The sequence below is a fragment of the Ciconia boyciana genome, chromosome 2, assembly GCF_034638445.1.
Source record: "Ciconia boyciana chromosome 2, ASM3463844v1, whole genome shotgun sequence".
Classification (NCBI taxonomy): domain Eukaryota; kingdom Metazoa; phylum Chordata; class Aves; order Ciconiiformes; family Ciconiidae; genus Ciconia; species Ciconia boyciana.
In genome coordinates this window covers 96808144-96822528 of record NC_132935.1, presented here as the reverse complement: position 1 = coordinate 96822528, position 14385 = coordinate 96808144, and the positions used below count along the sequence as shown (strand labels likewise).

Below are 14385 nucleotides of genomic sequence, written 5' to 3'. Positions count from 1 at the left end.
GTAAATTTATGGTATGCCCTTTTTCTTTTTTCATATGTAACCAGTATAGAAGTGGAACTTAATACAGCTTGCAAGTTAGCCATGAAAGAAACATGATCTTTTTTCCATCAGGTATTAGCAATAATAAACTTCAAACATTTAAGATAATAATAATAATCTCAAAACATTTGCATGTATGCATCTTTCTTCTGCTGTACAGTTGTAGTTTTGTAGTTTAGCTGTTACCCTCCTGCTATATAACGTAGCTTGTAGTTTGGATGTACTTCCTTGTACAACATCTTTGAGGTTTCAGCCCATTGCAAGTCTTCCCTCCTGCCTGAGACCGACTGACCGTGCTGCACTGTAACGATGCTCAGTGCCTATTTCCGTTTCTTTTTTCTTCCCACATAGTGACTGACCATAAGCAGCCACTCTCTAAATTCCCAAATCACCAACAGGAATGTGAGGACATGAGGTAGTGTGGTGCACCAGAACCTAAATGGGTTGCTTCTCCCTGGGATGCTATCTGTTCAGGGACTTTTGAGAACATTTTTATGTCACCTGTCTGAGTACTAGAAGCAGAAGATCTTGATGTGCAGATGAAAGCTTTGAATGTAAATAGATAGAATTATCTCTGAAAGTTATGGGTAGATAAAGGATCAGTAAAGAGTTGTGTATTACATGCAGAATGTATTTGTGAGGTTCAAACAAGCTGTGAGGAAAACACAAGTATAGAAATGTTGATTTTTTTAGAAAAGAGAACTGCAACATCTCAAAGCACAGAAGATTAAAGTAGTACTTCCAGCCATTCTATTTCAATGAATTATTGTATATATAAATCCATTTGTGCTAGAAGTTGGAGAGGCCATTTATTTCACAAATACTAGTGTCATCCCAGGAAATGGAAACGGGATTGTGAAAATTATTTTAAGGTTTTAAGATGGCTCCAGTTCCAAGGGACCAAACACGATCTAACTCTGGGAGGCAAATTAGCATTCTGTTGAAATGGCTTCTGCCAGACAGAACACTATAGCACTGGGCTGCTTTAAAATACATCCAGAATAGCAAACCTTGTTGTCATCAGTCCACGCCCACAGCATGTCAAAGTCAAGATTTCTTTGTAGCACAGGTAAAACGGGATGCTGCTACCACAGGAACAGGGTGGTTTCTGCTGCTGCATCGCAGTTACGATGAAGACTCCCAAGCTACCTCTGCTCTTGCTGTCTCTGGAGGAGCAGCCACAGCACAGGGACCCTCCCTGGCTGCAGCAGCAGCCACCAGCCTGGCTTGCCAGGGCCCTGCTGCAGGTGAACTAGACAGAGAAGCAAAACTCATCTCCCAGGCACCTGCCTGCTTTGCTTATGCCTAGAGCTGGTCCTGCTTCAAGAAGGCAAATAGTCTAGGCAGACAGGGAAGTGATTTTGATGGGTGATTGTTTACTAACATAGCCTGATCTTTAATTTTTAATGTTAACTAGAAATGCAAGGTACAGTCGGCTGGAAACTGATTAAATAAGAGGAGGAGCCAAGCAAGATTGGGGATCCTCTTGTAATGATGGGAAATGAATCCTTAACATGAATGAAAAATTATTCATAAATATCACTTCCCCAGCTTATCACCCAGCAAGGATCCCAAAATACTTTTTCGCAATAATTTTTCTCAAAACTTGAGAAAAAACTGGAGCATCCTCATTCTCTGTGTGTTAAGACTTTTGAAGTCAACAGTCTTTTGGTAGTATTTCCATAAAACCAAGCCATCAAAATGTGCTTGAAATTGGAGATGTGCTGAGTGGTTTCTGATCTTCTTTAAATGGGGGTCACCCATCCCCATCAGACACATAACAAGAAAATGAACCAGCAAAGAGCTGAGAAACAGTACAGGGTGTCCTGGTTGGAAATTCACACTTTTACGTGTACCAAAAAACTAGGGCGGTCAGTTGAATCAATTTTAGGCAATCAGTATACAGAAAACAGCTTTTTTCTTGGTGCTTTTGATCCTTGAAAAGTATCAGCTAAGTGTTTGGTAACTCTGCTGACTTAAAAAGGCATTACACTATTCTTGGGTACACTTGTCCCTTTTCTTCTTGAACACTAAAACAATTTGGTTGATGTTTTTCTATGCTTAGCATTCTGTTGATTGATATGTTGTTCTAGTAAGTTGGGGAGATGTTCTCGTTACAGTTAAATAACATAAAGTATATGGACATGATTCATTCCTGTGCTGCTGTCACTTACTTTAATTCTACTTGATCAAAGAAGCTACACCAGCATAAAAGCGGCAAAGTTGCAGTGAATCAAGCACACATGCAAAGCAGACAACATAATAGTTTTTAATGAGATATGAAATTACTTTGGTGTATTATCTAAACTACTATAGAGTGTACATTTTTCCTTGAAATTAAAGATTTATATAATGTGATACAAATCCCACTGTGAGGCACAAAATTTACTTAGAACAAATGGTGAAAAGACATTAGATCTATATTTTTAAAGCTCTGTTGTTGATTTTACAAATAATTTTCTCAAAGTTTGCCCTTTTGAAAGGAAACATCTCAGTTACAGGTGCTATTTTTTATATTCTCCCATGTAGCATAAGCTGAATCAACTTGCGTTTACTCAGGCCAAAATAATTTTCAATGTTCACCATTTTTATATCCTCATTACATAACAAAAATCTAGTATAAAATAGCAACATCTCTCATTAGCTCTGTGAGTGCAGAAGAAACCTGTCATCTATTAAGCTATCAAAATTGAAGCAAAATCATTAGGGAGTAAACAATCATCTTCCTTTCCAGTATCTGCTGTCTGATGTAATGAGGATGGTGCACTGACATGCTGCTTACATTCCTTACGTGACTTGCGGAAGGAGTCACTATCCAAGCAAAGCAAAAAATAGACACTGGTATAAAACTTTGTTAAAATTTAGACTTCCAGTTTTGTTTGTTTTGCCAACCCAACATCCTGCAGTTGTTTGTTTTTGCTATTGCAGTCTTCTACACAGACTGACCTGCCTTTTAGTAGATTAATTAAGACTAAGCAAAGTAATTTATTTGGGTTTCTTTCCCACGCTTTACCATTCATAGCTTGTGATGTACTTCTTATGGTAATATATGAGTGAAATACAAGGTGCTTTCACACAAGGAAGAGATACTACCTCCCCCTGTTGTGGACTGAGGGCTCAAGTTGTGCTCTCCCAGCCTGTGCCTTTCCTGGGGCTCTCTTCTCTTGGCCCATGAGTGACTGCTCGTCAGTGCTCCCAGGGGAGTTCGTCTGGCCCACAGCCTGACTCCTGTAAGCTCCTGAATGACTCCCACGAGAGAGGGTTGTCATGGATAAAATTGCCCAGGCAGCAGCAACCTTGTCTCAGCTGCCCTCTTTTCAACTGCCCTCTTTTCTGGGCTCTCAAAGTTATTCCTGCAAGCTGGTGCTGTGGGGAGTATCTGTGCAATGCATTGGGTTGCAGATCTTGTGTTGTGTGTTCTCAGGCTAACAGGGCAGATGTGTGCACCAAACCCTCTGCTTCCTGGAGTTGAACCTCCTCTTTTATGTCGGGTCAGAGGTTCAACCACATCCTTGGGAGGGAAGACAGTATACAGTCCTTCTCTGCAGGTGGGAGAAATGGCATTGTCCTCCTACCAGAAAACATGGTCACCAAGTTAGAAGTAATGGGAGGAAAACAGGATGGTGACTGTTTCTGAAGCTTATTAAGATGCTATGTTCAGGCAACATACATTTTATTACAACTGGATCTTACTATGAGTAATATTTCCTAATTAACCACAGGGATGCATGAGCTTTGCAGACTGAAAGACTGAGCATAGGAAATGTCCCAGGTCTGTTTTTAATCAAATTTATGTTGTTGTGAATTGCTTGCTTTTGCAAAAAGTTTCAGGGGTAGCTAGTCTTAGGACTTACCCAGGGGGCATGAAGATACTCCCTGTTACATCCTTGTAACGTATCTGGAGCTGTACCTTTGCTTCTTAGGAAAGAATTGTTTCTACAGAATTGGAACATGCTTCTGAGTGGACATGGGAATGGTGGATGATCTCATTACCTCTATCCTCCTTAGATCTATTCGAAGGCTTTTCAAGCTCACCAGGGACTGTCTTTCCAGTCCATGTAGACCCTGGTGGGTCATGAATCTGGAAACTGAACTTTTGCACACAGATGAGGATGGATTTGTAATAATGAAAACCTTCAGCTCTTGAAAAAGTTTTTTTGAAATATTCCCTAATGGAAAATACTTTTTTTCTTGTGTGGATCAGGCCAGACTTTGACTGCGTACACACACATACACACCAGTGAAGAACTGGGGAGCTGTTGACATGTGCTCTGTGTTACAAATGTGGCAGGGATAGCTGTGTAGGCAAGTACAGGGGGAAGCTGTGTGCTGGTACAGTGGGAAATCTCAGGGAGGAAAGAAGAAGAAATTGGAGCATGGCTACCAAATTTACGCTGGGTCAGACCAGGGCTATGTGTCAATGAACCTCACAGTTCAACACAGGACAAAAAAGGGCAGCATTTAGCAGAGGTAATGCAGAAGAGGGTGTGACTGGAGTACACATTTTAGCATCTGTCTTTTTCATGGCAAATCTGTGTAAATAAACCTGTTACATCTAGGACATGCATAATGTTTTTCTGGCTTGTGGCTATTCCACAACCAAGGATATGCCACTCGTTTGTGAAAATTAGGGAGTGTCTACTTTAAATACAATTACAGCAATCAAAAACTCTTAAAAGTTGTGCTGGATTTTTTTCAGTGCTAAAAATAAAACCTGCTGCTGTCTGTATTAGTATACTTAATTATTAGTATAATAATTAAGCAAGATTTTTTTTATATTAACAATAAGGTATGTGCATGTTTGTGTAGATGTGAATACTACAACCACACACAAAAAAATCAATTCTAAAGAGACCAGTGAAATTGGTAACCTTGATCAAAAGTCAAGGTTTCCAAGGCAAATCTTAAATTGATGGGATATTGAAGTGTCTGGCAGGATCGGGTCTTGTTCGTACCTGAATTGTGGGGCAGAGCTGTCTTGTTGTTCTGCACATGAGCTCTCATGCCACCTCACACAAGAAAGGTCTCAGCCCACAGTCATGACATGGAAACACTACTGCAATACTTAGTGCAGGAAGCTCGCTGCTTTGGCCCATGCAACAACTACCATCACTGTAGGAAGCTTCATGCTCTGAGAGGAAAGTAAAGCAGACAGCACAGAAGTCTCGACTGGCAGAGACACCCTGCAAGGGCCCATGCCACAACTTTGTAGGTTGTCATCCCCTTCCTCTGAAAAAAAAAAAAAAAAAAAAAGGCAACAAGTTTTTTTTTTGCTTGCTTACTTGTATTTGGGGTGAACTAGTGATCCAAGCACACTTTTGTGATCCTATCTTGGAGTCACTGATGGCACCACAAGTCAAAGTCTCTATGCTTATGCAGCTGTACCGATGCACCAGTGTTGTGAGGAGCTCTGTGTAGTGGGCACCTGCTGAGCCAAAGATTTGAGATGAATAGCACCCATATTGATTTGCCTATAATGGAGTGGAAAAGAAAAATGTCCAGGTTTTGTTGCAGGTATTTTCATGGGGTATTAAATTGGTGGATTAGTTGCAAACAGCAGTACTGATAAAGTCTCCTGTCCATCTTGATGGTTGGGCCTTTCTATTAAAATGACACATAAATAACCTATTATGTCCCCCACCCATGGAAATTCAAATGCACCTGTCAAGTTGATAAAGCACTTGCCTGGAGGGAAGCATTGTTTACATTTTCACTCCATTCTTCAGAAAAAGTGAGATTCTAATTATTTTTCCCACTGTAAATTAATGCTGACTATGATGGTTAGCATATCTCTGTATTGTTATATCTATGCAAAAGTTAAATAATAGAACTGATCCATCATGTATTATGCAATGTGCATTTTTATGACAGGCTTCCCTCTGATCTTATTATGCCTTTCTTCATAAATACTTACTTTTTTCCCCAGCAGCTGGGGGAATCTTTGTTGACTGCTGGTTCAGAAGTTGAAATCTGTCCTGTGTGAAAAGGAAAATGCAATTTACATGTTTATCGGATGCTGAACTCTGCTATCTTCCAGGAAGGAAAAAATAAGGATATAGAAGTACACTCCATTAATAATAAGCTTCATTATAATAGACAATTGGTCACAGTACACAAAACCATTTTTCTACAAACCACGCACATCAAATTCAATAATACAATGCAATTGTTGCTGGATATCTTGGACAGTAACTTTTAATTCAGGAAGGGCAAACTAGTTAAGGTGAAATCAAATATGAACAGAATCTTTCTTCCATGCATAAAATCATGCCACACCTTTGCCCAAAACTTGAAGCTGAACCACAAACCATTTGTTAGAGTTCCTAACAGTCAGTTTTTCTTTGTTTGTAAATTATCTTTTTGTGTGCATTTCATGGTTCCTGCTTGAACTGAAGGCAGAACTGCTGAAATACCACAAAGGGGGCTGTTTTTGCAATACTGTCCTAGAAGTGAGAAATATTATTGTCAGAAGAATTTTTGCTATCTGGTTTCTTAACTCAAGCAGGGAAGAGGCATTGCTTAGAGGCTGTTGGTAGGCTCAGAGAACCCCAGGAGGCAGCCCGATCTTGCAAGTTCTTTTGACAAGTTTTGCAGACCCAACTGGTTTGCATACCCTGTTGAAGGCTTATGCAAACTGCCCTGAACCTTTGACCCTTTGTCTACTTGCTACAGTAGATTTCTGCTTCTAGATTTCTAGAAAAGCATCAGTGCCAGGCGTGGTTAAAATGTTTGCAAGAGCCAAAAATAAAACCCTGATGCAGAAAAAGGAAGGAGTAAACTGACAACAAGGAAAAGCCTTAGCAATTGAGGCACTTTTGGATTAGGTTCCATTGAGCTTGCAATTGGAGTGCTGGCTCTATGGGGGCAGAAAAAAGATCCTCGGGGTGAAGATGGCAGAGGGGATGGGATGGGAATGGGGAACATCAATCTTGACCACAAAGGAAGACCCTAACCTTTGTTGTTCGCATTTTCTTTCTTCTCTTCTTTTCTACAACAAAACCAGCATTCGTTTTACTGCCATGGAACATCAAATTCTTACACAAATATGCCAGGCCCTTCCACTACTGTCCATCCTGCCACGAAGACGGTTGTGAAACTTTTTTCCTTCAGTTCTCCCTCGTGGCCTACCTCTGCAGTAATGTCTGCAAGAATGCAGCTAATTACTGGTGATTTGGAAAAACAGATAAGATAATTTAGGGCAGTTAAAGCAAATAGCCACATATATGTACTAATACAGCTATTGCTTTGATCTCACCATAGGTTGTTAACTCTTTGTTCTGCGGGCAGGCCATTTCTACCTGTTTGTACAGCAGCTGGAGCAATGGGGCTGCAGTGTGAGTGAGAGTTTCTAGATGCCTCCATGGTAAATATGTTTGCTAATAATTAATATCCATGATGGAGTAGTCAGTATACGCACCAGGACTATTGAAAGATCAGAGAAAAATTGCAATATTTCTAAAGTGGGGCAACCACCCTTCATGGATTTTCATATATGTTTCACCAAAAGTGTTGACGTTTGCTTTCCTCTTTCACTTTCTTTTTCCTAGCCCTCTTCCATCTGCTTGAAAAGACAGCTGGGTCTAAGCAGGCAAATTAGGAAAGTTTTGATTCTTAGAAAAACTTCATAGCAATTTTGTTATTGTTTGAAGACTACTTAAAAAAAAAAAAGTTTAAAATTCAGACTTGGTCAGGTATCCAAAAACAGACACCCTCCACAAGAGCACAGTTCACACTATGCTCTACCCTGCTGGCACAAGGATACACAATTCCTCTGCCTTCACAGGAGGAAATTTTCTGAAGCTGGAGAAGATGCAACTAGAAGCCACCAGTCCAACTTATTTAAGTTCTCAGCTGATTTACTGCCCATGTAGTGATCCAGATTTAAAAATGTTATATAGCTGCCAGGAACAGATCTGTCCATCTCATATAAGTCACAGGTGAGTAAAAGCCTGTCTCATATCCAGACATATATCTTGTATGCACATAGTCTTCGACATGGTGAATGAAATCTGTGAACATAGACTTATTTCTTTTAACTATGTTTTCTCTGCATTTAATCTGTTCCAAAAGGTAAAAGTCTAAGATAGAATTGCAAATAGGTTCATTGCAAATAGGTTAACTGACAAACTTAGCTCCTTTGTTTCCTGTATACAGATTTTTTTTGAACCACATTGTTTTTCTACAGATGTGCCAGGCTTATTTTCACAAATTTTTGCAGAATGTCTTCTGTGGGCAAATTTTATCCCATAAGATGAACTGCTCCGTTGATCTATTTACTATTTGTTGTTTCTGGTGTACGTTTGGTCACCAAAGTCATATAGTATTATTTCTGCTTTCTGACTGCATTACATTTGTAAACAGATGAGTAATGAATAACAAATGTTGATGAGCAGATAATGAATAGCAGACACTTTTATTTATACAGATATGCCCTTGTATGCATTAAAATTCTGACTTCCATAGGGAAAATAGCTTTTCCTAAACACTTTTGTGTATAAAATCCTGTCTGTCTGAAGTTACTGAAGATGCTTTCTTAAGTAACTGATTCCAGCATCCCTTATAAATTTGGGAAATGAGGCGTGGAGAGAGATTTCTCTTACCCGTCTGAACCAAACCCATTCTGGGCTTGGAATACAGCAGGATTCTCTGGAATAGGAAGGGAATGCATTTTATCTCCTTTCCTTAGGGCAAATCAATGGACAAAGGCACTGCTATGCACAAGGAAATGCAACAAAGCTGCGGCCTTTAATTTTCACTCGCTAAGGTTTTTGCTGAATGGAATATCAGTTTTCCTTGACTTAATACTTGAGATGACATTTTTTTCCAAATTTATTCTTGTTTGGAAGAGTCTGTTTCTACATTTGTGTATTATTTATGGATGACTCAAGAGTGGAGACTTAAAACCACGTAAGATTTAGATCTGAAATGATGGCATGGTAAGCAGCAGACTACACTAGCAACGGGTGCACGGTAGCTAAGAAATATGTGACTGCGCTTTGTAGTATCTAAAAGCAGGAGATCAAAATCATCCCCTAGAAAAGATCTGCATTGCTGTTCATTTGGACATATCCATAAACATGATGCTATCGCAATTCAGAAACAAAAAGACCCTCCGCTGTTTCCTAGTGTTACGAAGCTGAGCAGCTTGCCATAAATCTATTCTGGGATTTCTCCTCAGTCGTTTACAAAGAGGTTATTCTCTGTATATGGTTATTTTCATCATTCAGTCTGTCCATGTCAGTTTATTAAATAAATCAGAGAAGACTGTAACAACAATGCTTCAGGCATTCATAATTTGACTGAAATAAACAATTCCCGGATACTACTGGTCCATTATGTTGGTCCATTATGTTCATAAATAGGACGATTTAGAAACAAGTTATCTATCTGCAGAGTTACTACAGGCAGTTGTAGGTGGGGATATCGCACTGGTTCGAAGGCGTTTGGTGCCGATCCGGCTCCGTAGGTCAGAGTACAGCTGTTACGCCACGCGTGCCTGGCAGAGGTCCTCTGCCAACAGCAGACCAAAGGCCTTTGCTAACCCAAGACGTTTACATGCTTCATTATTACCCTAGGCGTGAGAGACCATGCTATTGCCCCACCAAAGTACTCTGTATATATGTATAAGCATGTGTACATACTTATATTTATACATTTAAGGATTAGATATGAGGGGCATTGGTGTAACTGGTCATGACTTTCTCATGACGATATGACTTTTAGCAGTCCTAATAGCTTCTCTTCTTCATGCCTTTGCTTTCCATTTCTCCAATTTCACTATTTATTCAAACTGAGTTCACTTTCACTTCTTGTAAAGTACCCCATCCTTCCTATGGTGGCCTGAAAATCTTCCCCACTGTCACAGATAGTTCTGCGTGAGGTTCAGTGGTAGCTTCACCCAGACCTGGATGCCACCAAAGTGCCTTTGACAAGGGCAGCAAGGGTGTTTTAAGGCATGTCCATGTGAATTTTTCTTTTCCCGGAGTTGCTGGCAAGGTTTTCAGCAACAGTGTGTCAGAGATGGGGTTAGCAATACTTAAGGGGGGTTGAGCTTCCCTCGGAGGTTAATACTAGTCAGCTTTTGTTTTTTTAATTGCAGAGCTACACTGGTTTAACAAAGATTGCCTCCAGGACAACAATCCCCATATTTACAACTCTTACCACAGAAAATGCACTTACCATGTTTCTGAAAGTTACTTGAAGTAAACACAGCACCCTTGACTTTTGATGTCTTTTTTCTGTAATTTCAACACTTTTGCCCTTTTGCCTAAATTTAACAGCTTGTAACTTTTGCTAATTATTTATCATGACCAGCTCACAGTTCTGCCCATACTCAGCTGGTTGGTTTGGCCCATATTGCTCATTTTATGCATTTTCTTTGAATGCTGCTTTCAAACATTTTTTATACATTTTACAATGCATGAAGCTGGAATTGATTCACATGACATTGCTAATAATAATGCTGCAAGCAGTTAAGAATCAGTACTAATAATCAAGTGTTTGGACACACATTGATATGTATGTTTCTCAGCTTTTTTTGAAGAATTTTTTTTATGCTGATGTCTTTTTTTAAGACACTGAAAGTCAGTCTTCCTCTCATTCCCACTGTAGCTCAGAAAATTTGAGGATTCTTTTTTCCTTTCTTCTTTTACAAAAGCTGTCAAACAATAGAAAACATCATAGTACCTTTATGCACTAGCATGGCATTTTCTGTACCCTGACCTTGAAAATATTAATTGGCTGTGTATCATGTGTGTAATATATTTATAAATATATATGTATTAATATATTTGTATTTAAATTGTTATCATGTTCTACTTCAATAACATATTTCTATACACTTGGTATGGTATGATATAGTTATACAACAAAGTACATTTGTATTTGTACTTACAAATGTATTTTTGTCTTTTGTTCTAGGTTATGCACTGTAATTTCCAAACGGTGACATAATTTACCTTCTTTGTACCAGAAGCATGTTCCATTCCTTTAAAAGTCTGTGTATTTTTACGTCACACCGTACGTTAAAGGAGCAGTGATTGAAATCATTGTTGTCAAGGAAGAATGTATTAAAATTATTAATAAGACTTAAACCCACACGAGACTTACTGAATCATCTGATCTGACCTAAATTTATGACCCTTCCTCCCAGTTCTTCCCTTTGCATACTTGCACAAAGACAGGAGGATCGAAAGGAGAAAAAACCAACACAGTAAAGACCAGTGAAAACTGTATATTTGCATTAGGTCGATGTAACATTTTGTGATTATAGTAATATAAACAAATGAACTATAAGGGCATTCACATCAGACCTAATTTCAAGCTGAACTATTATAAAGCGATTAACAGCCTCACACTCCTGCTTTAATTAAGTTATGTTGTGAAATATTCAGCATTTGAACCTGTTCTGGCCTGCCTCTTTTATCATTGAATTACCATCCTTAATGTGTTTTTCTGCTGAAAGATGAATTTCATTTAAGGATTACTGTACACTGCTCTGGCATTTTGTGGTTTCTTGTCAGCCCTTGTGAATCTAGATCATAGCTAACTTCAGTTCCTCTGACATGTCCTATATGCACAGTCTCTTGACTAGCCTGTCTCGGTGGATTTATTAACTCATATTGTATTCCTGTAGAAACGAATGGACATTTTTGATTAACTTAATGATAAAAATTTCAGATGACAGTAGAGTTTACTTTTGGAGCTTACTTCAGGTTATGTAGGCCACAGCAGCTCTCTAGTGACCTATCACTTCACAGAAACACGTTTTGAAAGTTTCAAGGCAGTGGACATCCGTCTGCCAAATACTTTTAAGATGGTGCTAGTAAGGAGGGAATTGAATGGTCCTTCAGAGCTGGGGTGTCTAAATGCACAGCCACCCCCAGCGCTGCTCTTTCCTTTCCTGGGGTTGGTTTTCAGCTGTTATATCCCACGGCATATTGCAGAATCTGCCTTCAGGCAAATTCATGCTACCAGATGACTTTGAGGAAGGGTCAATGAGTGATGCTCCAGCCAAGTGTCCCATTTCCCTCCTTTCTACTTGTGCCTATGCAGGACCAAGTCAATGCAACTCAGCACGGCACCATCAGTTTTGGTGGTGCTCCTTCACTCTCAGTTGTCTGATGGTCAGGCTGTGCTTTTAGGGAGGGGAGGACATGCCAATCAATATTGTCATGTTCTCTTGGCTAGTCACATAAATGTCCTCAGAGGGACTTCGCCAGATCTTGAAATGTGAAGACATATTAGATGGGTTTATTTACCCCCACTACCCTGCAGATCTGTCTGCTCTCAGGGTGGGTGGCAAGGCAGAGGCTCCTGATGCTGTACCTGGTCCCGTATGGATACGGTGCCACAGGGATGGCACCCAGAGCCAGGAACTCCTGAAGGAGGTCTTTGCACTGGCAAGGTGAAGGTTTGCTCAAGCACAAAGGTTTGAGTGACGTGGCTTTGGCTTCCAGCACCGTAATTATATGCTGTAAATTACACTCAGCTCTGGCACTGATTGAAAATATATGTGGTAATTTGTTTGTGTGAAGGTAGTCTAAGGTCCATGCTGTCTTCTGTGCTGGACAAGCACAGCATGCATATCTTTGCCTGCAGAGCTCATAGCTCAAATGAACAAAACAGAGCTGCAGAGAAGGATGCGGTGTTCACAGTGAACGATCCATTGCTTGTAAAACACGTGGTAAAGAAACTCCTCTAACTGTTGGTAGGGACAAACACAAAAGAAGGACAAGCAGATTTAATGAAAGTGGGCTAAGATGGTTAGAGAAGAAACAGGGGAATGCAGGATTGATTCCGGATGGAGGAATACACTCTGAAGAAAGGAAGCAAACAGTACAGGGGAAAAATGCATCTAGCATGAAAAGAGGATCATGACAGAGATCATCCCATTTGCTGTGTGGATCCCCTGCAGACTGAGTTTCTGAGCTGGCTCTCCCAGACGTTTCTCTTCCCTGAAGTCATAGGTCAGGGAGAAGACAGGAAGCCAGGAAGGGCTTGGTGCTCTCAACTGGACAGGTCAGAGCTCTCGGTTGTGAGACGCTGGGATGAGAAACGAGGGTAACTGTGGCGGGGTCTTTGTTCCCATTTCACAAGCTGTGGTGCGGCAGCTCTTGCAGCTGCTTGTCCCTGCTCTGGCCAACGCTGTCCCAACAGAAGCTACCTTTCTGCTTTCATGAGAGCATTGGCCACCCTAATTCCTATGGAGCAACCGTGTATGGCAGGCGTGTAAGACACGTTTGTGTTGTAGGCAGAAGAAAATGCAGGGCTTGTCCTGTCCTTGGGGCAGCTGTGTGTTCCTAACAAGTTGTTCTGAATGAAAGCCTTTTAACCCCAGAGACTTTGGTGTGGGAAATTCAGACTTTGCCTATTTTACCTTGAATTTCAGATGACCTTTCCCTGTTTTAAAATGTATAAAACCATTTAGGACTGATGCAAATGAAAGCTGGCACTAAAATGAAGTTTCTTATTGTTCTGTTGTTCCTGGAAAAGTGTTGGAGATAATTTCCAGTGCATGTTCTTGCTTTCTTAATTCACCTAAACCCAATCCTCTCCTAAGGCAGTTGCTCAGAATAGCAGCGTGCATGTCAGGATCGTGGCGTTAGCACACTGTGCTAGTTACGGGATTCTTTGTAATGCGTAAGAACAGCTGAGGAAACTTGAACTGGAACACAAGCAAACTGAGCTAAATCTAACTTTTCCCAAGTGGGGGGAAAAATTTGTATCTGGTGATTTTGGGATCTCTTGTAAGAATCTGAGCTCTTTGTTTCAGCAAAAAGAAAAAGCAAAACTATGCAAAAGAAGGTTTTGATTCACCTGTCTTAAATTAGAGGTTTTCTATGGCTAGCTTCATGGGTGAGTTCCAATCATTTCAGCCAGCGTAATAAATTGTCTTGAAAGAAAAGGTATGTGCTAGACCAGCAAAAGAGTTATTTCCTCTGCATTAAGTAGAAGTGTTTGGGAAGATCATGCCAGTGTATTGTAAGGATATAACAATATCACCAATCCCTTCCTACTGTAAACAGGAGTAGCATCTCATGGGAGAAAATGAGTGACGCAAAGGTCTTGCAAAAGTGAAGGGTTAAAAAGCTTGCACTTCAGTGGGAGTATAAAAATAATGCTTCTCATCATCAGTCCTAGTTAACGATAAGGGGTGATTAAACTGTGTGCTATGATCCATCTGAAGTCTTGAATTCTGCTCAGCCTGTATAAAGAATTAACACGAAAAAGGTTAAATAGAAATTCTGACTGACACAGGGAGGTGCAAAACCTACCCAAGCAAATGTGTTTAGAGCAAACCAGGAAACTAGGTAACTGTGTCAATAAACTAGCTTTATACAACGC

At 40.1% G+C, this 14385-nt stretch overlaps 1 protein-coding gene across 1 annotated transcript in view; it reads left to right on the top strand.

Moving 5' to 3' along the window:
- LOC140647234 (uncharacterized) overlaps window positions 1-14385 on the top strand; it is a gene marked incomplete at its 5' end in the record, with an annotated part of 149875 nt that overhangs the window by 133683 nt on the left and 1807 nt on the right. The gene's annotated exons all lie outside the window — the stretch shown is intronic.